The sequence below is a fragment of the Colobus angolensis genome, unplaced genomic scaffold (genome assembly GCF_000951035.1).
Source record: "Colobus angolensis palliatus isolate OR3802 unplaced genomic scaffold, Cang.pa_1.0 Scaffold7, whole genome shotgun sequence".
Classification (NCBI taxonomy): domain Eukaryota; kingdom Metazoa; phylum Chordata; class Mammalia; order Primates; family Cercopithecidae; genus Colobus; species Colobus angolensis.
In genome coordinates, this window is record NW_012120709.1 from 24,148,539 (window position 1) to 24,174,604 (window position 26,066).

Sequence of the window (26,066 nt, forward strand, 5' to 3'; positions counted from 1 at the left end):
TGCCAATGTCCCTCTGCTCCTCCACAGAGGGCTTACCCCTTTCCTGGCCAGTTTCACTCATTCATCCATTCATTCATTCACCCTTAGTCATTCCTTCATTCCATCAACCAGGAAGTTTTTATTGAACAACCACTGTTATTTATTTGTTTGACTAATTTGTATCTTACCCTGCTCCAATAGGAATTAGAGGCAGCTTATAAAGACACCTGCAGTGTCATAAAATGTGATGGGATGAGGGATGAGGTCTGAAATGAGGGAGTGCCAACAACTGAGCGATGAGGAAAATGGCACAGAGGGCAGAGCACGGTTGGTCCCAGGACGTCCCGGCCTGCATCCTTTCTTTAGGTCAGTGGTAAACTGGACTGCACACCTCTAAGTCGAAAAGGCTAAGAGCACAAAACCCACTGGGTGTAAAGTGATCTGCTAGTCTCTTTGGAACATGGAGAGGAGAGTCGAGTTCAGTCATCTGCGAGTTTCTCAACATCACTTCAAAGTTTGCAAAGCTCATTGACATGCAGCTCTATATTTGAGTCTCCTTATAACCCTGTAGGATATGGAAGCTCAGAGAGGTGAGTGACCAACCCAAGGTCACACAACTGATGGATAAAAGAGGCCTTCTGCTTCCAGGCTCTTTCCTGTAGAGCAGAGGGGTCAAGCTTGTAGCCTCTGGGGCCAACTGGCTGGGCTCATATAATGGATTCACTACTTACTTGAAGGATGTATGACTTTGGGCAAGTGACTCAACCTCTCTAAGCCTCAGTTTCCTCACATACAATGTGGGAGAAAGACAGTCCACATTTTTGTAAGTGAGCACTGTCCTTAAAACTCCTGGTTCATAGGCAGTATGGAATAAATGTTAGCTGCCATAATTTTATCACACAGCTGGCTGTCTCCTGTCCATCACCCCCACCCAGGGTCCCAATACCTGTTTTCAAGGACACAGAAGGGTGGTACACATACACACATATGTGCACAAATGCTGGCAGATACGTGTGTGCTGTCGGCATCCTCAAGCCAGGAAGTAGTGATCAATACCTTGCCTTCTTTTCTCCCTGGAGATGGAATAAACTCTTAGGAGGATTCTACCTCCCATTACGGCCATTCCAAGCATTAGTGCCTTTCTCCTGACCCATGGATGTATTGACTCACTTCCCAAAGGATGGAGCCTTCCCAAGTCCCTGTGCCCATGTGCCAACCACAGGGACCCCAGCAGGGTTTGTGCATGGGGAGAGCAAAAGAGGGACAGATCACACGTGATGTTTTGTACGGATCTTTCCCTTCTCCTTCTTTCTCCCCACCTCACCTCCCACCAGTGGCCTCCCCCACTGCCAGCCAGTGCCTTGCTCAGAACCTACCTCTCCCTCCTACACAGAAAGGTATGAAACCCATCAGTGCTTGTTTTTAGCTGGGAACAAACTGTTCACACATTTCATTAACAAAAAATAAAAGAAGAAGAGGGTGTGTGGGGTGAAGATGCTAGGATATCAAAACCATTTAACTCAATTATATACAGAGATGCAGAGTTAGCAAGGAGCAGAGAGAGAGAGAGAGGGAGAGGGAGAGGAGAGAGAGAGAGAGAAGGGGATGATGGAGTTGCATTAAAAAAAGAAAAGACAGATATGGATGGAGGTGGCCCCTCCTGTCTTTGTGCTAGTTCTTCTGTTCTGATAAGATGTGTCTGTCTAATGTAAAATGTATTGCTGAATGTTAAACACTTTTAAGTAAAGAATGTAAAACTGAAAGGTGTTTGTGTGTGTTTGAGAACAAATAGAACATGAGGTGTTGAGTGGAGTCTGACCGCTTTCTTCATGTATCGCTGAGGCTTTGCCCAGGGCTCAGATCTTTAGCCAAAGGGAGAGACTGGAGTTTGCCTGATTAATTGCTCCACAGGGGGAGGAAGGCTCCGAAGTCCCTCCTTGAAGAAGCCAAATTGGGCCCCAGTGGAGATGCCAGGGCCGGTCCAGCCGGTGCTCTGAGCCTGTCATGGGAAAACTTGGCAATAGAGGAGGTTCCCTGTTGAGGTCCCTATCCCAGGAGGCCTGAGGTCCAAGGGCAGAGTTGGGCCAGGCCTGCAGAGTAACCAAGGCCTTCTGTGGCATCAAAGCACCGAGGGATCTCCCTGGGGTTTCCTGCAGGCCTCTCAACATTCACTGGCATTGGATCACACAGTGGGCAATAGAATTGTGAGGGAAGCTGTAGGAGTCAGGATTTCAGAGCTGGAAGGAATCTTAAAGATCATTTCATCAGGCTCTTTCCTAAGATGAAGCTCAGACAGGCTGTGTGATTTATCCAAGGTCACACAGAAAATTAACAGCTAGAGCTGGAATCCAGGCCTCCTGATTCCCAGAAAGCGGCTATCTTCATGTCTCCACCCTTCCCCTCAATTCCTTACCTCCTCTCCCTACCTCCCCTGGTCCGGTTAGCAGAAAACAGGGTCAAGGTGGAGGCCCAGCCAGGGTCATGGGCAGGACATGCACAGTTGGGCCCAGGTAGAGTGATGCAGCACATATGCCCTCGGGGCAGACCTGGGGTCCCAGCACCCTTAGGTAAGAGGGTCTGTGGCGGGATTCAGAGGGGATGGGGTTCCAGCACAGGTGCCTACAAATACTCTGGAAGAACTCAAAGCTTTGCTTTCTACCCCTGGAGCTGTTGCGAGCTCTGAGCTCCCCAGGAGGAGACGGAAAGCATACATAACTTTGGGTGTCTTCCAGTGGTAGCTCAACCTCTCTGAGCCTTTCCTTATCTGCATACTTACCCTGCCTGGTCCCAGGGGTGTGGCTAGGTAAGTTGCAGGTTGAAAAATGTCTGGCAAGTTGTACAGTCCTGTCATTCGTGAAGGGAGAGGATAACTGCTAGCAGTGGTATGATGACTGTCTAGGGGGCCATGAGAACAGATACTTAGCACCTGCTGCATTTGAGGCTCATTTTTGGAAAGCAGGACCTGGAAAGAGCTTGGGCCCCTGAAGATTGCTATGATCTACAGCCTTGAGGATGGGAGGGAGGGTTCTGCTGCTGCATCTGTGCCACTGACCCAAAACCAGTAAATGTTGGGACAGGGCTGCAGGGAAGAGAAGCTGAAATCCAGAATTGAGGTACCAGGTTCCCTCCCCACCACAGGAGCCCCAGCTCCTGGCCAAAGACCTCCATGGGCTGACAGGGTTGAGCCTGACCTTGAACTATGTGGAAAGATGGGACTGGGAAGGAGTAATGGGTCTGGGTGGATCACCAGTAACTCCAGGGTGTCCCAGTGCTGACCTGCTCTTGGCATGTGGGCAGAGGTGTAGTCAAGTGCTCATACCACCCTCTCTTGAGTCTCAGGTGGGAGTAGTTCCCAGAGCACAGCACAACACATGATTGGGTCCGACCCTTCCTTTTGCACAAGTGTTAACTGGGCCTCAGAAAGAAGAAGGCATTGGGCCTGATCCCACCAGTGGCAGAGCCAAGAGTAGGAGCCTTCGCACTGAGCGTTCACAGCTGCCATTGCTCCATCAGCCTCCCCAGCCCAGGTCCCTGCCCTATACTGCAGAGTCCTGGGCACGTGTCCCCTGGCACCCAGCACCTCCTCTCCTTGCAAAGTTCTCTTGGCCTGGTTGTGGCCAATTTGGTCATACTCAGGTGTAAATGACTATGGCACCTTCAAGTGTCCTTTCCAGGGGGCACTTGGATATAAAGGGAATCCAGAATTTTAAGCAAGAGGCAGGCACACGCCTAGGGGTGGGAGAAAGAGGCAGAGGGGTCCTCAGGACCCTCAGGGCCTCAGAGATCTGACCACAGAGGCAAGGACTACCCAGGCCACAAGGTGAAGCTCCACAGGCCTGATGATGACGACGATGATCATCATGGTAACTCACATTTATTTAGCTCGATCTTTACACTTTGGATCCAAGAACTGGTGACTCAGGCACTGAGTGGGAAAGTAGATTATGACACATTGAATGTGTCTTTCCTCTTTAGGATTCTGAGTCTGTGACTGTGAGAGTTTGCTGGCTGTGGGTAGGCTCTTATTAACCCCATCTCTGCAGAGCTGCAGACACAGGGGTACCCCAGATGTCCACATGCAGAATATGGATGGGGGCAGGCAGAAGCAGAAGGTCAAGAACTCTGGGAGGATTTACAGCAGGAGAGACAGGAGGAAAAGGAGGAGAGGCCAGAGGGTGAGGAGGCAAGTCAAAGAGATCACAGGTAAAGAATTTCAACGAGAAGGGAGAAGTCAAGGGCTATTTGGATTTGGGAGCCACTCTGCATTTATTTTTTATTTTAAAATATTTTTAGAGTTAAGATCTTGCTCTGTCACCCAGGCTGGAGTGCAGTGGTACAGTCATGGCTGACTGCAGTTTCGAACTCCTGGGCTCAAGTAATCCTCCCGCCTCAGCCTCCCGACTAAAAGTTAGTACTACAGGTGTGCTCCACAATGCCTGGCTACTTTTTTAATTTTAATTTTTATTTATTTATTTATTTTTTAGAGATGAGGTATCGCTATTTTGCCCAGGCTGGTCTCAAACTCCTGGGCTCAAGCAATTCTCCTGCCTCAGCCTATGAAAGTTCTGGGATTACAGGTGTGAGGTACCATGCCCAGACTAATCTCATTTAAACCCCCTAATTCTTTGCAATATTTTGTTTCAATAATTATTTTTTGAGCATCTACTATGTACTCAACAGTGTTTGGCACATTGAACACTCCTCTAAACCCCTGGAAGGTTAATATTAGCATTCTGTTTGAAACGTGAGGAAATCAGAGCTTAGGAGTGTAGTCTCTCTGGGCTTTAAGAGAAGACATCAAGATTCTGAATAATTAACAAAACTGAAAAGGGCAGCTTAAATGATGACACATGTCTGCATTCCCATGCAAAGGTCCCAGGGAGCTTAGGGGAAAGAGGGCTGGATGATCTGGACCTTGGATCTGACCCCATTTGTCCTCACGGCCAGATGGGCCATGTGGTCCAAGTAACAAGGATGTCTATGGGGTGTCCTGCAAGGAACCCAGGCAGCTTCTCCTGCAGACCCAGGACAATCATGGCCAAGACATACCCCATGGTCCGTGACAGCTGTCGGAGGAAGGAGGGAGGAAGAAGCACTCATTCAGATGATGGGCGGGGAGAGCATGCCAGTACTGGCAGAAGGGCAGGGAAGAATGGAATTCTTAATAGCAGCAGCAATACAGGGAAAAAAATGGTGTCTGGGAAGATAATGACTTAGAAAATTTGGAGCGTAAAACTGCTACAGAGGTTCCAACCCTGAGGGGCAGAGCAGACAGGGACGGCACTGGCTGTGCCATGAACCATCAAGTATGGCACCTGGGCAGGCCCAGCAGCTCACCAATCCCCTCCCATCTCCAAGCAGTGGGGAGAGAGAGGGCTCTGTTCTCGGGGATGGGCCCAGGCCAGGCCTGCTAATTCCTGACAAGGTCTTAATCCCAGCAGGGTAAGAGTTGGGAAGGATGGGAGAGAGAAGCAGCCCCCTTCTCACCTCCTCAGCCCAACATCATCAAGACAGGGAGAAGAGCCACCCATCCCTGCCCCCTCTCCACACAGACTTGCAGCTCCTGTCTTTAAGGGTGGCAGGAAGAACACAGGACCAGGAGGCAGGGAATGGGATTCTGGGCTGGGCTCCACCAAGGACATGCTCTGTGACCTTGGGTAGGTCCCCCAGCCTCTCTGTACCTTGTACCTGATGGGAACGATGCATGCCCACCTTACCTGCCTTAAAGGGCCATGAAGAGAGGCTGTGGGAAGATACTTCAAAGAGGCTGAAGGCCCTAAGTGAATGTACGATCTAATCACCAGCATCTTCAAAATACTTCCACCAAGTGCTGAATGCTATCCTGAGTTACACAATAGTCTTCTTTTCCCTTTTTAACCAAGGTCATCCTAACCAGGCCAGGGATTGTTTCTGTCCCGCTGGCAACCTCCATACTCTCCATGGAAAGTGAGTAACGCTTTCAGCGCTCATCTACCAGCTATCATTGAGGACACTAACCCTACGCAAAGGGTAGGTTCTGGAGCAACAGAGACCCCTTCCCTGCCTCATAGCTCCAGGGAAGCAGCATAGCCACCATCCTCCTCCCATCATCTTCCCAGGGGCTTCTGTTTCCAGCAGGTAACCTCACAACCGCTACAGGACAGAGGCATCATCACTGCGGTTTTACTGACGAGGAAACCGAGACTCACAGAGGCTAAGAAATTTGCAGACAGAGACAGCACGGTTCTAGACAGAAACGTTTAAGGGATGCATACAAAGAAGCTGCAATAAGCAGAGCTGTTTGCATGTGCTTTTATGTTTGCTTTACCTTCTTTGTGTTTTCTAAGCTATTTAAAGTGTGCTGTGCAGGACAGCATCACCCGAGAGCTGGTCAGGTCAGAAATGCAGACTCTCAGAACCTGCTCTAAGAAATCAGAGCCTGTCTGATAACATAGTCCTTCAGGGATTGTAGGCACGCTGAAATGTGAAAGGATAGTAATACACGGCAAGAAAGACTGGGTTAGCTATAAAGACAAACTTCCTGCCAGCAGGGAATGAAGCATATTTCTGGAAACTCCTTCCCTATGGAAGGGAGGGATGAGGTCAGGGCAGAGATCCTCAGCTTCTGGGGTGCTTAGATGAGACATAGAGCGGGGGTGAAGGAGATGATTGCTCAAGGCTCCCTTCTGCCCTGGGACCCACATCATGGGCTACTCAGGAGCCTCCCAAGGAGGAACCCAAGGGGGTCCCACACCCTCCTGGAGCTTCCCTGACTGCTGGAGACCTGGATTCAAATACAGCTGCCTCTGTCGAGCTGAGACCAGCAGGCTTAATTCACATTCTCTTGGAGGATAGGTATTTGCATCAGAAATTACCCTGGAACTTAATTCTGCATAATGTTGCTCAGACAAACGACACTCCTGAAACTCTTTGCCAAGGCCAATAATAACATAACTGCGGAGAGAAATAATGAATAGGAGCAGGGGGAAAGGGAAAGTCAAGGAGGTGGGGACGGGGGAAGGGAAAAGAGACAGGCTTCTAGCTGGAGGTGTTCTTGTCTTCTCATCAAGCTGCCAGCATGCTGCCAGCACCTAGTAGGCACTCCAGAAATAGTTTTCAAAACCCAGAGACTATACTTAAAAAAAAAAAAAAAAACCACAATGAAGTAAATCTGAAGACAGAGCTGTTTCACTTCATTAACTAACAAAACTGTTAAGCAATACATTACTCCAACCATTTATTTGTTCAACAGATTCTACTGAGTGCCTATTAAGAGCCAGCCCTGTACTGGCACTGTGATCCCTGCCCTCTGGTCAGCTCCAGTCCTGGGGTCTGAGCCCAGTATGTCCAAACCCAGCATGGGGAAGTCCTCACCAAGTTCCTGCCCCAGGAAGCTTAAAGCCCCAAAACAGCACCCAGGCGGGCTTGGTAAGTGACTACAGACCCCCCAAAGGATGGAGGCATCCATGGGTTTTCAGGCTGCCCTCATGGGCCTTTCAACATCAATCGCATTGCATACATCAGTGGCCAGTGTGATTTCCTTGAGGCCTGTACACCTCTGAGATTTCTGAGCTGGAAGGAGGATTAGGGATCGCCGAGCCGTCTCCATTTATTTTACAGACAAGACATGAGGTTCAGAGAGGTAGCGAGACATGTCCAAGGCTATCAGCCAGTCCATGACAGAGCTGGAGGAAGGGCCCAGCCACCCCTGGACCATGCTCACCCTTCCCTGGAAGGCAGGGGACCTGGGATCTAGTGCCTGGGGCAGGCAGGTCACACTTATTCTTGTTTTATCATCTGGAAACAGAAAAAGGGAACCTTTCAGTAGTTCTCACTCTGTGCTTCATGAAGGTACCTCAGGGAAACCTGGGAGGGAAGAGGCTGTGGGAAAGAAGCGTCTGGGCTCACCCTGCTTCCATCAGAGCAGCTGCCTTGTTCACTGGGCTTCCATGAGACTGTTGGTTTGAAGCAAGGGTTCCACAGCTAAAACCTCAAACCAAAACAACTAGCCAAAAAGCCTTCCTAGGGCTCCTGTGACACATGCGTTTCGCCCTTTGAGATTACAAAGGACAGGATCTCTGTCCCCCAGATGTGTATCCTACATTTTATGAGGGAGGAAACACACACATGTGAATAGACTTGAAAATCCCCAGGAAACAGCATTTAGGGTGATAATGAATGGACTGTCTCAGGAGTAAGTGACCAGTGCCAAGGATGACGTGTTAGGTGAGAAAGCAGATGGGCAGCTTCTCTGCACACGGGGGGTCCTAGGGAGATGGACCTCCCTGAAAACACAAGGGGCAGGGAGAGGTGAGTCTGAGTAACAAGGACCCTAGAGCTTCCCACTTTCTGCCTTTGGGGACCCACCCAGGCTGTAAATGCCACCCCGCCCTCTGCCAACAGGCTCCCCACTCCCACCGACTCAACCCAATTATGCATGTTTACATTATGGTTGCGTATAATTCTGCCATTTACATGCAGTTGCAGGCTTCTCTGTGTGCTCATAAAATATTAACATTGGAGGGCCGCTTGTTGCAGAAATGTTTATAATTTCTCTTCCCCATTATGGGCTTATTAATGATAATAATGCCGTTTCCCTGCTTAGGAGCCAGGGCTACCGAAAGGCAATCACTCAACATAGCTGAAATATGACAGTGGGAAGTCGGATTCGTTCCCTGCTCGGCGTTTAATCTTAATAACATTTTATCTTGGACGACAAGTGTGTGTAATGTTGTTTAAAAGCCATGACTACATCGACACTACATGTTCAAAAAAAGGAGCAGGGGAGGGGCTGGGAGAGGCTTTTTCTCCTCTATTCTGCTCCACCTTCTCTCCCCGGGGGGTTTGCTCACAACTTTCATTTCCACAAGCTCTGGCTTTCAGAGATGGAGTGGAATCCCACCCCAGGGTGGGTGAGGCTGCAGGGGGCCTTACTGCAGGACGGCACCATCCTCCACCCAGCCTTAGGTCAACATTTCCACTCTGAAATGACTTTTTTTTTTTTTATTTTTTTTAAGCTGTGAGCATGAAAAGTTCTTAGGAGTACATCAGCCTTTGAAAACACAAACTACCTCAAATGGGCTCTATTAAAAATAAATATGTCGATTTCACTGGCGAGCTGGGCCTAGAGGGATGGGAAGTCTTCACACCTTGGTGCAGAGGTGATGCAAGGTGTCCTTTTCCTAAGGCAAGGTTCCTAATGATGCAGTCCTTGGGCACGGTTCTCTCCTTGCCTCCCCGCTGCGTCTCCTCTCCTTGCCTCCCCACTGCTTGGCCTCCTCCTCCTCTGCTTTTCCAGGCTTCTTTGCACTTTGCTACATCAGCCCCTTTGTCTCCTTTTTGCTTACTGTGACTGAGAGCAGGGAAGACCCCCACCTTTTGCCTGTCACTTTCTCCACCCCCACAGTCTCAATTGGAGCCGTTCTGAGTGGGTTTTGTCTGAGATACCAAAAGGTGAAGGCCTTTTCTGTTGTACTTTCCTCTCTCTCCCATCCCTCCCCCAAACACACTCAGGATAGGGCTCTGTCCATTGTAGGTACTCGGTAACCAGATGTTGGTTGGGATTTTTAAACCACAACTATCACTTAGCTTGAATCGTGGGCTGAGAAAGGGGAAGTCTGGTTTTAAAAATGTATGCAAGCACACAGAGTCATAGCAGCTATGGTTCTATAATTAGGCAATATCACAATCATAATAAAAATCAGAAGCTGATCACTAGCAGGAACCTTCAGGAGCACCTCCATCAATCTTTTCCCCTCTGCTTCCCTGACCGAGGGGCATCCAGGCCCTGCTCGCACACCTTTAGCAGTAGGAAGCTCATGACCTGCATAGAGGTATTTATTGCTAGATGGGGAGACTCCATTGAAATGACTCCCTTGTATGGAATGAAACTGAAATTGGCTGTCCCACAGCTCCCAAGTTCTGTCCTCTGGAGCCCGTGAAACTGGTCTACTTCCCCCATGCACATTAAGACTATCCTTTCATTTTCTGGCGTTTCTCATTAGACAGCATTTCCAGACCCCTCGCCATCTTGAGTGCCCACTTCCAACATGTTCAGTTTCTCAAAGTCCCTCCAAAAGTGTGATGCTTAGAACTGGAGCTGGGCTCTGATGTGGTCTGAACAGCATGGAGTACAGGAAGCATTCCGTCCTCTGCTTTGGAATCCAACTTTAATTCAGCTCAAGAAAGATCTTCAGCATCTTGCTGTGGCATTTTAGCAGCCAGCCAAGACGCCCTAAGATCCTCTTGTTATCAACTCTAAACTTTAATATCTGAACCTACATCAAGTCAAGTGTTCCCCAGCCTGTACTTACAGAATCGATTTTTTGGAAACCTCAGTGCAAGACTTTCCATTTGTTTCTGTTAAGATCCATCTTACTTTCATCCCATCATTCCAGTCTGAAATGTGTTTTGGATCGTGATTTTGGAGTCTCACACATCCCCTCTCCCTTCTGCATTCTGTGTCATTCATTTATTTGAAAAACATGCCTTCTGGGCTTTACTCCAAAGCTTTATAAATGACTGAATGGGCAGGGTCAAGGATCAAGCCCTGCATCCCACCATTTGACATCTCCCTCCAGGTACACATCAGCTTGTTAAACTACATTCTTTGAACATGATTGTTCAGCCATTGACAAACCAACGGATGCTGGGGAATCCGTTCTATCAGCAGTTCTATCTATCAGCTGATAGTTCTATCAGCTCTATCAGCACGGGCTCTAGAGCTGGGAGAAATAAGTTCATGATGCTACTAATAAGCTGCATTTTTAAAAAAGAAAAACAAGCTGTTGGGGTCTCAGTTTCTTACCTCTTCTAGCTGAAGAGACTTAGGAGCTGTCCAATCTAAGCCTCTCATATTACAGGTGAAGAAACTGAGACCCCAAAGGCTCATTTGAATGGATCACCAACTATTTTCCAAGTATATTTATCAGCCTAGCCCACAAGGACACAGTCCGAGACTTTGTCAAAAGCCTCATTCAAACCAAGATGTCCTGTGGCCATCATGTTCTCTTCTTGTCCAGTCTAGTGTCTTTATGCAAACAGGAGATGCCATTTTTGAGACGACTTATTTTGAATGTACAAGCAGGTTCTTTGCTCAGTGAAGTGTGGTTTTGTGTAGCAGATAAGGGTTTCCCTCCCTCTGTCATTTTTAGGTTCTATCTTTATATATATATATATGTATGTATTTTTTTTCTTTAAGTAAGATATGTGTCCACAGGCTGGCCATGGTGGCTCACACATATAATCCCAGCACTTTGGGAGGGTGAGGTGGGTGGATAACTTGAGGTCAGGAGTTCGAGACCAGCCTGGACAACATGGCGGAACTCCGTCTCTACTAAAAATACAAAATTAGCCGGGCTTGGTGGCAGATGCCTGTAATCCCAGCTACTTGGGAGGCTGAGGCAGGAGGAGAATCAGTTGAACTGGGGAGGTGGAGGTTGCAGTGAGCCGAGATAGCACCACTCCACTCCAGTCTGGGCAACAGAGTGAGACTCAATCTCAAAAAAAAAAAGATATGTGTCCATATATACTCTTTTGATACCTGTTCTGTTCATGCCTCAAAATAGAGGGAAACTAGGGTTTATAGAGTGCTTACAATGTGCTACACCCCCAAACCATTTCCTTTCAAATGAATGCTGGGCTCTGGACAGCCACAGCTGAGAAAACTAGGTATCTGCCCCATCTAGCCAAGGAGGTGTACACTTAAACATTAAGCCGTAATATGGTGTTCTAAGTGGCACGTTGGTGGCTTGAACTAACTTAGATGAGAATCCAGGGGAGGGAGCCATTCTGGTTGGGGGCTGAGGAAAGCATCGTGGAACAGATAGATCTTGAACTATCTGTTCTGTGGTGCAGATTTGAATTATGATTTCCTTCCAGGGACTTGTGAATAGTTAACATGAATAAAGCCCAGGGTGCAGGTGGGTGGCAGATGAAGTATGTAATCAAAGATGAAGCTGGAAGTGCACTGGAGCCAGGCTGTACTGGCTTTGGATGCCTGCTAAGGACTTGACCTTCAGCCTTTAGGTGACTGGAAGACAGGGGATATATACAGCATGATAGATAGGACTTTAGAAAGATGCTTGGCAGCTGTCTGGTGGATGGATTAGAGGGAAGACAACAGAAGCAACACAATAAGTGCTCAAGGCAAATATTACAAGGTCCTAAACAAAAGCAATGACGGTAGGAAAAAAGGGAGAGAAAGAGAGTCCACAGCTACTGAGAAGGTAGACTCAAGAGGACTTGGTTATCTGTGAAACTTAGGGATGCAAGAAAGGCAAAGACATCACAGATGATGTTTTCCATGATCTCTGTCTTAAATAACAGGGTAGATCTTTTTCTTTCTTTTCTTTCCTTTCTTTTCTTTCTCTCTTTTTTCTTTCTTTATCTCTCTCTCTTTCTCTCTCTTTCCTTCTTTCCTTTCTTTCTCTCCCTTTCTTTTTCTTTCTTTCTTTCCTTTCTCCTTCCTTCCTTCCTTCCTTCCTCCCTTCCTTCCTTCTTTCTTTCTCTCTCTCTCTCTCTCTCTCTCTCTCCTAACCAACCTGCAAGAATAGATTTGAAATGACAACCGTGGCCTTGAGCTCCTTTCAAGACATGCTGAGCATGGTAGGAACTGCAGACATGTATGTTGGGTCATCGGTGTTCTGGGGGTGGTTAGAATCAGAGCAGGTAACCTTGCCCAGAGAGCACACGTACAACAACACAAGACAGCTCAGGCCAGAGCCAGTGAGAAGCCAACATGCAGCAGATAGACGCAGGGAAGAGCTCATAAAGACAACCTGAGGAAGGGTTAGAGGAGCGCCGGCGGAGTGGTATCATGGAAGCCCAAAAAGCGAATTCCAAATGCTACAGCTTTGAGGGTATACAGAGAGATCTAGAGGATGAGCACCCCAAGAAGTGGCATTGAGGGAGTCAGTGGGGACAATGGAGAGACTTATTTCTGGTTGGAAGACTGGGTGGTTGCCATGAGGCTCGGCTTAAATCCTGGTGCCACCACTTACAGCCATGTGATGCTGTGTGAGTTATTAATTCAAGCAGCCTCAGTTTCTTCAACTATAAAATGGAGATAATAGCAAGGCCTACCTTGTAGGTTGTCGTTAGGATTAAATATGACAAGTAAAGCATTTAGAACGTGTCATAGAAGCTCAATAAGTGTCAGCAAAGACAAATTTGGAGGTTTAGTGAAAAGGGCCATTGGAGAAGTGGAGGGATCACTGGAGAAGAGCTTGAAAAACAAGATATCATAAAAAGAATTATTAGAAGATATAAACATAGTAAAAGCTGAAGGAAAAGGAGAAGCAGGTGAGGAAGGAAAGGTTAGCAAGTAATCCTTAACGATGAAGGAAAATCCAGGATGACACGGGGAGACGGGAGCAAGAAGCTTAGCACGGGGTATAGCTGCTTCGAGTTTTCAAACAGGAGGCTACTTTGGAGAGACAGATGGGGAAGTTGAGCTGGTTCCCACCTGGGGGCTTGATCTCTTCAATGGTGGGGACGGCATCTCACCCCTGAGTGGGATGTGAGCTAGTTTGGGGTATTGAGAAAGGAAGAGACTTGGAATGGCTGTTAAGGAAAATGAAGTGGGGACTGAAGAAAAGCACTTGCAAGGAGAACTAGGGGTACCTCTCAGGGCAGAAATCATAAATGTATAATGTGCTCTTTGAAGATTATTTACTAAAGAAAAACAGGGGTTAGTGTTTTGCCTGTTTCAGTTTGAACACTGGTTAATGTGAAACCATCTTCCTGGGGAGGCTGCACTTTTCTTCCTTGCAGGCCCCCCAGGGTGGCCTGCAAGGAAGGTAGAGCCCAGGGACGCTCATCTTGCTGCCTGGCCTGGGAGCAGCAGCTGGTCAGGATCCGTCTCCCCTTGTCTGTGCTTCACTAGTGCTTAGCAGGGTGCCTGGTATAGCGGAGAGGTTCCCAAGTATCTATTTAATTGCTCTCCCTTCCGTTATCTGGCTTCACGGGGGGGGGTTGGAAATGCTAATCTCCCATAGTTACAACCATGAGCTTAGTGCTCACTATTCAGCTCACTTCCAACATGTTCAATCCCTGCCCAACACCTTGGAAAAGGACATCTCCCATGCTCGCCCATTAACAGTACAACCTCCCTTGTCATCTGAGGCAGCTGCTGGCATTTAAGCAGCCTGAAAACCCCACCTCCTCCACAGAATCTTCAGGGACTAATATGGGAGCTAACATTTAACAAGGGCCCTCCATTTGCTAGGAACTTCCTTAGGCACATCACAGATTGCTTTTAACTTCGTAGCGGCTCTGGTAGTGTTAGTATTGTCTTCTCGTTTTATCAATAAGGGAACCATGGCTCAGAGAGGTTAAATCATTTGTCCAACATCACACAGCATTGAGTCAGCAGCACTAGGATCAAACTTAAATTTGGCTGACTCTTGCGCTCAGTCCACCTGCCTCACCTAGCGCCTTCTTTTGTAAGCGTTCCCTTTGGCAGTTTTCTGGTTTCTAACCTCTGTGTTTAGGATGTTGGTCCTGCCCTGTTGCATACACTGATGGGAAGATCCAACATAAAGATTCGCAGGCAAACGTGGAACGGATCTATTTGTCTCTTTCTTCTCTTATGGTAGTCCTTGACTTTTTCTCCACATTTTTTTTTATTATGGCAAAATATGCATAACATAAAATGTACCATCCTAACAGTTTTTAAGTGTTACATTCAGCAGTGTTAAGTACATTTATATTATTGTGCAATCACCATCGTTATCCATTTCCAGAACTCTTCATCTTGCAGATGAAACTCTGTACCCTTTAAACACTAACCCCCATTCCTCCCTGCCCCAGACCCTGGCAACTACCCTTCTACTTTCAGTCTCTAGGAATTTGAGTACTCTAGGTACCTCGTATACATGGAATCATACAGTATTTGTCCTTTTGTGACTGGCTTGTTTCACTTTGCATAATGGGATGCTCTAAGGAACACTGATCAATATGGAGAAGTAAGGAGTCAACTCCCTGGTGGCTGGAGTGGCAACTGCGATGGAGACACGTCTGTGCCAGATTCTCTCCCTTACACAGCTGGACCAGTGCCAGGAGTACTGGGAGCTTCCCCTCCACCCAGCCAGAAGCAGAGCAGGACCTTCTCTAATATTTTAACAATGCTGCCAGCCACAGGACTACTGTCAGAGACGGAGTCAGTCAGGGTTCACTGCCAACCCTTAAACAAAGCATTTCAGGTCCTTCCTCCTAAGACAGCACAGACTTTGCTTTACTTTCCCCTATTTTTAAATTTGGCAAAACTGGGCCGGGTGCGGTGGCTCACGCCTGTAATCCCAGCACTTTGGGAGGCTGCGGTGGACGGATCACCTGAGGTCAGGAGTTTGAGACCAGCCTGACCAACATGGTGAAGCCCTGTCTCCACTAAAAATACAAAAATTAGCTGGGCGTGGTGGTATGTGCCTGTAATCCCAGCTACCCAGGAGGCTGAGGCAGGAGAATTGCTGGAACCCGGGAGGCAGAGGCTGTAGTGAGCTGAGATTATGCCACTGCACTCCAGCCTGGGCAACAGAGTAAGACTCTGTCTCAAAAATAAATAAATAAATAAATAAATAAATAAATAAATAAGGCAAAACTGAAGGAGAGGCAACTGGGGGGCAGGGAGGCTCGTGCTTTGCTGAACAATGATACCACCCTGGGCAGGATCGTCCCCCAGAGAATAAACAGCCACCAGAGACAAACAGCCTTTGAGAACCCGCTTACGGTCAATTAAAAATCCCAATTAACACTTCTGAAAAATAGTTCAATATTTGCCACTGAGCTCAGGATGAGACGCATCTGGAGGTACACAGGCAGTCCTCTTCGGAGGAGGAAGAGCTGGCTGCCGGCTGGGGAAGAGCCATGGGGACTGTGCAAAGATCCCCTTCAGAAAGCCAGCAGGGGATGGGGGAAGCCTGTGTTTCCATCCCATTCTCACTTCCATGTGGTTATTCCTGCATCTTCAAACAAAAATGCCATGTTAGGAGTCCACTCCTCCTGCTGGGCATAGGCTTCCTAGCCCACTCCTTCTTGTCTGTCACCTACAGACCCTTTGTGGCGCTGCTTTAGTGCCTGGTTCTAAGTACTCATCCTACTAACCTCAGGCCTGGTAACCTGGACGTCCTGGGGATGTCACCCCTGCACTCAGCCTCATAACCCCCAGACCTCATGCCCATGGCAGATGTATGCAGGGCACACAGTGCCAGTGCCAGATGCAGGGTAAACAGACAGCACATGGCAGCTGTGGTTACTACAGGGCTCCACACTCCACGTCCCTCCAGTTACACAGTCCTGTGGATCCAACCCCCTGACCTAGTACCAAAGCTGGCTTCTCCACCCTTCCTCCCAATACTTCAGTCAGGCCCTGGCCACTTCCTGTGTGGCTGCCACTTTCCTGCCTGGCTCCCTAGTCCACCCTTCTTCCTCCTGCCAGAATGATCTCTCTCAAATGCAAATAGGATCATGTTGGTCTCCCTGCTGAACAATTCAATGGCCCACATTGCTTTTAGGAAAAGTTCAGTCACTCTGATGAGGTGCAGAAAATCCTTTGTGACCCTGACTGACCTCTGTCCTCCTTCTTATCCTTGTCACTCCCACACCTCCATCCACTGCCCCTGGGGGCCCTAGAACATGATGCCTTCCTACGGCCTGATCCTTCTGCTGGGATAGCCCTTCCCTTCTTCTTTAGCTAGCACATACCTACTCTTTTTCCAGAACCTAGCTTAAGCTTCACCTCCTCCAGGAAGCCTTCCCTGACTGCTCCTCTTTCAGTTTGATCTAGACCCTCCTTGATGAGTCCAGTGCGTTTGCTGCTTACCCTCCTCACAGCAATTCCCATTCCACACTGTCACTGTTGATTTATTGCTCCTTGAAAATGAGGACTATGTCTTATATCACATTGCCTGGCACATAGTAGGTATTCAGTACATGTTTGTTGCATGAATGAATGAAAACATATTTAATACAACTTTTAAATAATGGTATAACAATCAAGTTTGTGTGAATCAAACAGTATTTACCACTGAGTTTCATCATAATACTAGGTGTTTTAGCTTCATTTCCAACTGTTGAGACAACAACAGTAGTTCTAATTCTTTAACTTTATGTCTTCTCCCAAAGCTTCTGTGAGGTATAAATGAACCCCAAAATGATCTAGAAGAAGCTGATAGTTAAAGGATTCTTGTGGCTAAAACCTATTGTAAAATAGAAGACTTTCTGGGATGCAAATAACCACCTCCTAATTTATCTACTTGGTAAGTTTGAATTTGGAGGTTTCTTAAATTAGCAGAGCAAACTTGCAGTTTCTCTGAAAATGTGACTGCAGTTGTGGTTCATGCCATAAAGATGCAGATAAAAGGGCTTAGGATCTAGTGCAACAGCCAGTGGTGACCGTGAGCAGCAGGGGAGTGGAAGCTGGAGCCTGCCGAGAATTTCAGGGCTGACCGGCAACTTCATTATGCAAACCAGTGATTTTGAAGGAATATTGCTCGGAGCTCCAGTCTCCAACTCTCAATTACCCCAAGGCTATTTCATCTTGAGATTATCTGGGCTACCTTCACCACCCACCTAACACTCCAACGGGGAGCTGGGAAGATAGTTCTTATTCTTCCTCCCTTTGGAATTCTTTTGTCTGCTTTACAGAGCGCTGTCTGGTCTATACCAGGGCCCCTGCTGGACACCATCTCGCCTTCCCAGACAGCTGGCTTCTGACCTAGGAGACTTTGTTTACTCACCACATGTGGCAAATATTGACACTGAAACCAACTGTGCTTCTGCCATTGCTAGTTTCCTGGTCCCAGGAAACGTTGGTTCCCAAGTGACAAATGGATTTTAGGCCCATTAGTCCATCCTATTATCAAAACTCAAAATACAAAACTCTGCCCACTCCTGACCACACCCAGCACCTGGCAATCAAGGTCTTCCCTTCACTTAGTCCTGCTCCACTCACAATCTTACATCCTTTAAAAGGCAGTCGAGTGAATGTGGAAGCAAGACGGTTACCCCACAAGACTGTGGGTGCCCCAAGGGCAGGGACTTTGACCGAAATGTCTATCTCCAGAGCCTGGACCAGCACCTGATACCTAGAGGTAGCCCAAGAAACATTGAGAAGAAAGAAAAATAATGACGGTGATGATGACCAGCATCATAACAACCATTACCAACACTTCCCATCACAGAGCACGGGCTATGTGCCAGGCTCTGTGCCAACTCTTCTCTTGTATTAATCTCCACAAGTGACATTATCCCCATTTTACAGATGAGGACATTGAGAGTTTAGAGGTTAAGCAACTTGTCTAGGATCACCCATGAGACTCTAAAGTTCACGCTTCTAATCCCAATGAAGAAAGGAGAAAACGAGAGGAAGAAGGAGAAAGTATGAGAAAAAGAAAGAAGGAAGAAGGAAGGGAGAAGCGAGGGAGGGAAGGAGGAAGGGTGGGAAGGAAGGAGGGAAGGACAGAATGACCTGAAGCCAACCAGGCAAGATAATAATAATAATAATAATAATAATAATAATCCCCCCGCCACCACCCAAAAAAAGATAAAAACTTAATTATCATTCCTCAGACTTATTCCTTGAAAAGCTCAGTGTCCTCACATCTGTTCCTTTTTCTTCTTTCTACCCAACAAGGTGAGTCAAAGTATCTGCTGCTCTCTCTGTGCTTCTCACCCTCCCCTGGCTGCACCCCACATTTACCCCTTCCCATATGTTGCACGCACGCGCACACACACACACTTAAATAAAAAAAAGTTTTTTAGACAGATGGCAAAATTGAAGTCTGGAAAATCTTGTAGTTGAAACTCAGACATGCAGTTTCCCAACCCGGACCATCATGGGCCAAGCCTGGCTGACTGGCAGGGAGGAGCAGGAGCTGCTGGGAGGAGGGGCTGTATGACCTCATACTTAGCATTCCTCCTGGTGACTCGGTGACTCGGTTGGGAGCCCCAGTGATGAGAACATATGTTCTCTTGTGTCGCTCCAGCCAAAGGGAAAAGGTAGGTGTCATGCACACTCACAGCCAGGAACAATGCAAGTATTAATAACTGTTTTAATTGTATGCGAGTCTCGGTATATTTCCCCATGGTACCTCAAAAGCCATTTATTTTGGTACCTCATAGCACGGATGGTACTATCCACTAGGGGCCCAGCCAGGCTGGTGGTGACTAATAGAGAACTCTTCATTCAGGGGAACACTGGAAAAGCGTTTCCATTTCCCTTGTGCACATTAGGTGGGTGGCGAAGGCAGTGAGCTAAGTGGAGCGTTGTCAAGGTACGAGTGTGCGCCCCGGATGTATGTGCGGTGCAAAGACTCTGTGTACCCACACCAAGGGGGGGACGTCTGCAGGCTGGGGAGGGGCGGGGAATGCAGATAAGCCCCTACAATGCAGAATCTAAAAATAGTGTGTGCATTTGCCTTTGACTGGCATTATATGATTTTCCCCCCAGCAGACTCACCTTGCTAATTTTATTTTGCTTTGGCTGTTATTAAAATGAGTTTGCAATCCCAGAGAACCCTCTGATGGTTACAGAGGTCGGGTAGTGCTGGGTGGCAAGTAAAGCCAGCCTGGGAGTCTAAATTTGTCTTGGACAAGCCTAGCTGAAAGCGGATGTACTCTAAGTATGAATATTGGCTTTCTTTTAAGTTAATATTACAGTTTTTGCTTTTGTGAAGCAAGATACTTTCTATTCCCCAGCAACATAGAGAAGAAAGATTTTGTTTCTTGCTAAAAATCCTTCTTCTCACCTCCATCATCTCCCACAATTAACACATTCTGTACAGTAGAAAGATAATCTCTGTGATAAACAAGGAGATTTCTTCGAGGTTCAAAACCACTATGGGAGTGGCCTGGAATTATCTCTGGCTATGAGTGGGAAACTTGAGGCTCAGAAAGAGCGACCAACAAGGGTCTCTGTCACCTCACCCATGTGTCCTGTCTAACCTCTTGCCTCTAAGCAGAACTCTGAATAATCTCAAACAGGTGAAGGTTTTCTCCTTACTGCCACCCACCTCCCAGAGCCTCGTAATGTTTGATCTCTGTAGCACTAAAGTTTGGGATTCTAAAGTCCCAAGCGTTCCACAGTGGGGAAGGCCGGAAGAGCACTAGGCTGGGAAGTGTGACCTTGGGCTGGTTCTTAATCTCTAAGCTTCAATTTTCCCATTTATAAAATGGGGATCAAATATGTACCCTGCAAGATGAAGTGCCTTGCCCAGTGCCCTGGGTAGCTTATTAGCAGGACTTGTCACGAACTTTCGGTAGTGAACATGGGTAGGCAGAATATAAGCTTATTCCTCTATCCGAGACAGCTGAAAAGGTGAGAGTGGCTTGGACTAATGAGCTTTGTTCTGAAGGACCACAGGGAATAAAGGGGCCTCAGTTCACCACTGAGCAGCTCATCTCCTCATACCAATCCGGATTTCTGCCCAGCACCAAAATCACCTCTCGTAGGAGCCCTCTCCTCTCCAGTAGGTGCCTCTTTTCCCTCCCAATTTACATGAGCTGTGTCTGCTAGTGCAAGGTCTGTCCTAGTTAGTTTTTGTTTTTATTTTCCCCAGGTTTTTATTTGTTTGTTGGTTTGTTCGATTGTTTCCAATCGGCCTCTCCTGTTCTGTGCCAAGAAACAGAAGCCTACAGGCGTACAGAGATTGTAGTTCAGATCACTTCTAACTTTCCCATGACTCGGTGCCGGTCTATTCCCAGGGAGAAAAGTAATCAGAATTCAGTGTTTAGTTTAGATAATCCTGCAGGATTAAGGGCTGAGAAGGAAGAGGTGTAAATGGGAAGGCCCTCTGTACAGTGAATCTCTTTATCACAGGCGTTCTGGGCCGGATTGACTTTTCCTGGTGCACTGCAAGCCCTTCACAGACGGAGACACAGCTGTGCAAATGCCGTGTGTCGCAGCCAACGCCCTCACCTGCACACAGGTGTGCAGCATGGGGGAGGAAGGAGGCCTAGCATCTAGCCCTTCTTCCGTCATTGATATCTTGTGCAAGTCCTTTAGATCATTGCTCTTGGACTTTCCCAATTATCAAAACCGCCTTGGGCCTTTCTTTCAAAGTGCAGACTCTTAGAAGTCTTCCACAGAACTACTGACCTGAAGGGTTAAATCGCATATAATCTTAAGGAGTTCACAAACCACAGGTTAGCTTTAGACCTTTGTCTACTCCTCTGCAAAATGAAGGCAGGCAACCACACACCTTCCAAAGCAGCAGTATGTGGCCAGCATTCTAGCTCTGAAGATGCGTGCTTCTGTGCTTGGACACACAAGCACCCAGGAGCAGCAGAATCTAGTGCCCTTCGTACTCTGGGATACAGTCTTACTTGGCTTTGGCCAAGCTTCCGATGGCAAATGAGTGGGTTATAAGTACCTACAAAGCCTGTCCTTTGTGGGTGCCAGTGCCTCAAGTTCCTGACATGAATGCCCTCAGCCCAGAAGGTGGGTAGTGGTGGCCAGTGGACACCTGTAGGGGACCACACTATTTAGGAACGGTCACTCCCTGCCTGGAGAATCAGCTTAAACTTCAAATGATTAAATAAGTACTAACTTCTGGAAGCCAGAAATATGGTGGCAACAAAAGGAATCAGTTTCCTGGCTCCCAAAGATAAGGAAAAAAGGATAGAGCGAATGGTTGCGAAGGTCCTTTCAGGTATCTCACCTCTCCTCTCTGCTCCTCCATCCTCCTCCCACAGGGGCTGCCTTGGCAGTCTGAACATCTCCCAGGTCAGCCCATTTAGCCCACCAGGCACTCCAAAATGCTGGTGGAGGCAGACCCCTGCTTAACCCAAGAAAGCTTTTCTTTTTATTCTTTTTTTTATTTTTTGAGATGGAGTCTCACTGTGTCTCCAGGCTGGAGTGCAGTGGAGCGATGTCGGCTCACTGCAACCTCTGCCTTCCGGGTTCAAGCAATTCCCCTGCCTCAGCCCACCGAGCAGCTGGGACTACAGGCGCATGCCACCATGCCCAGCTAATTTTTGTATTTTTGGTAGAGACGGGGTTTCACCATGTTGACCAGGATGGTCTCAATCTCCTCACCTCATAATCCACCTGCCTCAGTCTCCCAAAGTGCTGGGATTACAGGCGCGAGCCACCATGCCTGGCCCCAAGGAAACTTTTCAACAGTCCAGCTGCCTGATGGCAGGTAGACCAGATGCCTTCTGAAGCAATCTCATAAGGTCCCTGTTCTCATCTTGGAGAAGTGAGTGTCCTCTCTATCCCTCGGAGGTTAAAGCAGACAGACACTGGATGCCCATTCTAGACTTACCAAGATATGAAGACTGCATTAGGGCAATGGCAAAGTGAAGCTAGCTTCAACTAGCTTCAACCAGCTGCTCAGGACAACATCATGTCTTCAACACCTCCTGCCTCCTTCTCTATGCCCTGTACATCCTGTACCCACCCCCCATAGGACAGTGTGACCCTCTGTCTTCTCACCTTAATTCTGTGGAGTCAAGGAGACTCGGGTTGAAAGGGACTTTAAATTCGTCTACATGAACCCTGCCATCTGAAGTCACGGCTCTGTCACAGCATCTTATCCCCATTAGGAGAGTAGACCTCTCTGCTGGACCACCTGTAATGACTGGAAACTCATTCCCTCCAAAGATACCAAATCTGTCTTTGTATAGACCTGCTGTCAAGTGTTCCCTGTTGCAGAATCTCAAACAATCTTAGGCACCTAAGGTCTTCCTGGTCTTCCCAGACCAATTAAATTGTTTGACTTTGGATAATTTTCTTAACCTAAGCCTCAATTTTCTCTTCTGTACAGTGGAAATAACAACAATAATACCCATCTCAAAAGTCTGTTGTGAGGATCACAGTAAACATGAAATACACAGTACCTTGTCACACAGCAAGCCCTCAAGAAATGTTAGTGGCTAATACTTTGTGTTTTGAGGAACAGATAACTTCCTTCACACCTAAGGTGTTCCTGATGTTCACTTTCGGGACACACACTGTCCTGAGAGAGGGTGTTCCCAAGAGCTCTGGAGACACGGGCAGGGCTTCTATGTAAGAGTTAGTACATTACACACAAGTGAGGCAATACCATTGCATGGGCCTATGGCCAAACGTTCTCTCCTTCTCACTCCAGAAAGTCAGACACATGGCAGAGTACAAAGTCGGGGGTGGGATGTCAGATGTGGGCTCCCAATACATGCTGCCCAGTAAATCATCCCAAGTTCATTTAAGGTTGGGTCCTGCCCCAGAGTCAGAGCCTGTTGGAGCTGGAGAACCTGCCTTCAAGTGCACTCACTGGCTCTTTAACTTGGGCAAGAAGTTTAAACTCTGAGCTTCAGTTTCCTCATCTGTGAAATGGCGATATCGATAATATTCACTTCATGGACTTTTCATTCTGGGATAAACCTAAATAAGGTGACTGACTCCTGCCAAACTTGGTATCAAACTGAAGTACCTCAGATACTGCCTAGTTTCAATGTGTGACCCTGTTGGCCATTAGCTATCATGAAACAAGAGTGCATGGGCTGCCATGACAAAATACCACAGGCTTGGTGGCTTAAGCAACAGGAATCCATTTTCTCACAGTTCTGGAGACTGCAAGTCTAAGGTCAAGGTGCCAACAGGGTCAGAGACTGGGGAGGGCTCTCCCCTTGGGTTGCAGACAGCTGCCTTCTTGCTGTGTCCTCACATGGCAGATGGAGAGTGAGTGAGCTCTATGATATCTCTTCCTGTAAGAACACTAATCCTATCAGATTAGGGCCCCACACTTATGACCTCATTTAACCTTAAGTACTTCCTTAGAAGACCCAAATATAGTTACATGGGGCTTTTGGGCTTTAACATATGAATTGCAGGGGCCAGGGGGAGTGCACAAACATTCAGTCCATTACAGTAGCCAAAAAGGATTTTTAAGTGGCTATTTCCCCCATTGCATGGGGAGGGGTGAGGGTAGAGGGTTATAGAACCATAATTCCACCCCACCTCCCACCTCCAGCCTCTTCTTTCTGGTTTTACTGGCTTTGGGGTAAGGCGTCATCAGGGGAAGACAATAAAGGAACATCTTCAGGGCACTGGGAAGTCTCTTGACCCATATACCCTAAGGAGCGGCTGTGAGAAAGAATGGACCCCAGGGAGCTGGTCCCAGCCCGGGGCCTTGAGGCAACCAATGACCCCTGAAGATGAGACTGGCCATGGGACAGGTCCAGACAGAAGGAGCAGGGGCCTGGCTCAGAGCCCCTGCCTCCAGCCAGGACCTCCTTGGAGACACACACACACAAAGAATGAATCCCTGGACTTGCCTTGGTCTCAGTGCAGTCCTGCTGTTGGGGCAAGGATGGCTGTCCCCTCTGCAAGGGACAGTCTTGGAAGACCTTGTCCTGCTGACAGGTGACTGTTCTGATGGTCTAGGATTTTTATTTTACTTTGCTTCCTCTAACACCACTCTGTTTACGGGGTGGACATTTCATCTCCCAGATTCATCTTGAGATCATCATTAAAGATTCCTTCTCTGCTCACTGAGATGTCCCTGCTAATCATAAAAGTCTATGTAGTAATTTCAGATTAATTAAAGCTGTAAATTGGGAAAGTTAGTGACTGTAACTCATATTTCTCACTTTTCTGCACCATCTCAAAATCATATTATTTTTACAATACTCTATTCCTCAGAGTCATTTTAGGCCCCAAAACCCTCCTTCTGCCAGCAGGCAGCCTTCCTTGGGCTGGGCTGTCCTCCAGGCATGGCGTCCTGGTTACGGACAGTGGGAAGGAGCTGACGTGTGTTCTGAAGAAGGAGTGTCTCTCTGCAGCTTTAGCAACCCACACCTGTATACCGCTTGATCCTTAGGGACTAGCACTGGGGAAGCAGAGTAGTTTTCTGGTTTCAAGCCCAGCTCTGCATCTTACAACCTGTGTTTCTGTGTGACTTACCCTCCCTGTGACTCAGTTTCCCCATCTGTAAAATTAGGATAATTACCATGCCTACCTGTGAGGTCATTAGTGTTAAATGAAATAAGCTATGTAAAACACTTAGACAAGTGTTTGCAAATGAGCAAAGCTTGATGAATGGTAGCTGTTAGGCAATGCCGGCTGAGCCCAGCACCTGCATGGGCCCTGTGGACAATATCATAAATATAGCAATGTCTCTGCCCTCTACAAGTTGACAACATAATTGGGGAGATGGAACATACTTGCAAAGAAAGAACATCAAGCCCTAAGCCACATAGTACCGGTTGTCAGTACAATTGGAGTTGGATCACTTCAAGGTCACAAACTATATCCAGTGAGGGCTGTCTACTTCTATGCCCATCCCAGCTCCCAAGATGGGCAGATTCTTGGAGAAGCAGTGCCAGTAACTCAGGCTTTGCTGCTCCTGTCTTCTCTAGAGAAAACCAAGAAAATAGAGCCTACTCCTGAATGACCCCAGAGGAGCCTCCCAGGACAGCATTCTTGAACAGGCTTTTTCCTTTATGCATCAGGGTCATGGTTATGATTTCTGCCTCATGGGACCGGCTGAGCTCAGCCCAGGGCAAAGCAAATGAGGTTGGTGGAGGCTGTTGTGGCCCAGCTTTTTCCACCTTTCATTCTTTTGAGGAGTTAAGATGTGAGCACCACCACTCTCAAAAATGTGCTGACTGTGAGAACTCCCTGCTGCTCCCATTTTACAGAAGAGAAAACTGAGGGGCAGAATAGCTTGCAGAAGGCCCCAAAGGGAGCCAGTTGTGTGGCTTGATAAACTAACTCAGGGGCGCACAGAGCAACTTGGCTTAGGTGAAGGGTCAGGGCAGTTTCCTCCTTCATGTTCCCTGTCCTCTGACACCAGCTGCTCCTAGAACCAGGCTTAGGAGTCCACACCAGGGACAGGTCTGGCAGTCAGTGCGAGGGACATGTCTCCAATTCCCAACACAGATAACTCCAGGGAAAACATTCATGGCGTGCTGAGGCTTTTTTCCTCAAATATCTGTAATTCCAGGCTCAAGAAAGAAGATTCAATTCTGCCAGTCCTTTTTTTTTTTTTTTTTTCCTACAATTTTGTCCTGATCACCTTAATCACTGCATCTCTGGATTGTTTAATTCCGCATTAAAGCCACTTCTCCTTACAACTGGCCTATCATCAGCTAGGATTAAGATTCATTTCAAATAAGAGGGTTTTCCCCCC

The 26,066-nt window shown here is 47.6% G+C and overlaps 1 protein-coding gene across 1 annotated transcript in view; it reads right to left on the minus strand.

Moving 5' to 3' along the window:
• The window catches only part of DSCAML1 (Down syndrome cell adhesion molecule like 1), a 370,444-nt gene that overhangs the window by 262,641 nt on the left and 81,737 nt on the right, over positions 1 to 26,066 (minus strand). The gene's annotated exons all lie outside the window — the stretch shown is intronic.